The following is a 934-nucleotide window of genomic DNA, read 5'->3' as shown; positions in this document are numbered from 1 at the left end:
ATGGTTCCAAAGAAACACAACAATCACAATCTAAGTTCCACACATGATTCATGGGTAACCAAAGCTCACAATGACATCCTTAAGTGTAGTGTGTGAATTCTGAATAAGTACAACACCTGCAACTCAGATAAGTACATGCGCACACACTTAGAGCAAAATCAATAATTCCGAACCCCATAAGCTCATTATCAAATCAGCTCTCCACAGTAATACCATACAATACCAAGGATCAAAAGGACTTTACAAGGGTAGTAATGAGGTTTAGGGTAGTGGTTGAATGAAAGAAGGGATATGGATATATAACAACATCTTGAGCACAACTAAAGCATAGGTAAGAGCATGAGAGATTACTGAACTTTGTAACAAGCAAGGAACACATACATGAGCATATTTTCAAAATAATTTCAGCACCTTCATATCTGTGTATTTGGCCTAATTTTGTGGCTCTTTACCCTAGATCACCATGATCTTCTCTTTTATAACACCCTAGGGCCGTGACTACATTGGTCACACNTCATTACCTCTTTTGATTAGTTACCAATACCCCCAAACTTATTTCTTTTCAACACTTGGGTNATGGCACTAATGATTCACTTTTGCTCCAAAAACCTTGCTTTCTTTATAACTCTCTTTTGAAGATAACTTTAATTGCTCATAGAATAAGTAAGAATAAGAAAACAGAGGTTCATTATGGTAGGAATGGTTTACANAAAGAGAGGCTTAACGTAGGCTCAAATGGGTTGACTAGGGATGAATACATGTAGAGGGATGGTTAGAAAAGCTCAAACGGTTCAAACATGGCCTAAATCACTTCCTAAGCATTGTATGGCAACAAAATGTCTCAAGAGATATTCAAATAAGTTCTAGAGTACGAAACCAAGATCATGAGATAAGTAGAATTGCATAANGTCTCCAAGTAGCAAGAAATTGGACT

Source organism: Prunus dulcis, chromosome 8 (genome assembly GCF_902201215.1).
Source record: "Prunus dulcis chromosome 8, ALMONDv2, whole genome shotgun sequence".
In the NCBI taxonomy this organism is placed as follows: domain Eukaryota; kingdom Viridiplantae; phylum Streptophyta; class Magnoliopsida; order Rosales; family Rosaceae; genus Prunus; species Prunus dulcis.
Note: the sequence above shows the minus strand (reverse complement) of the source record.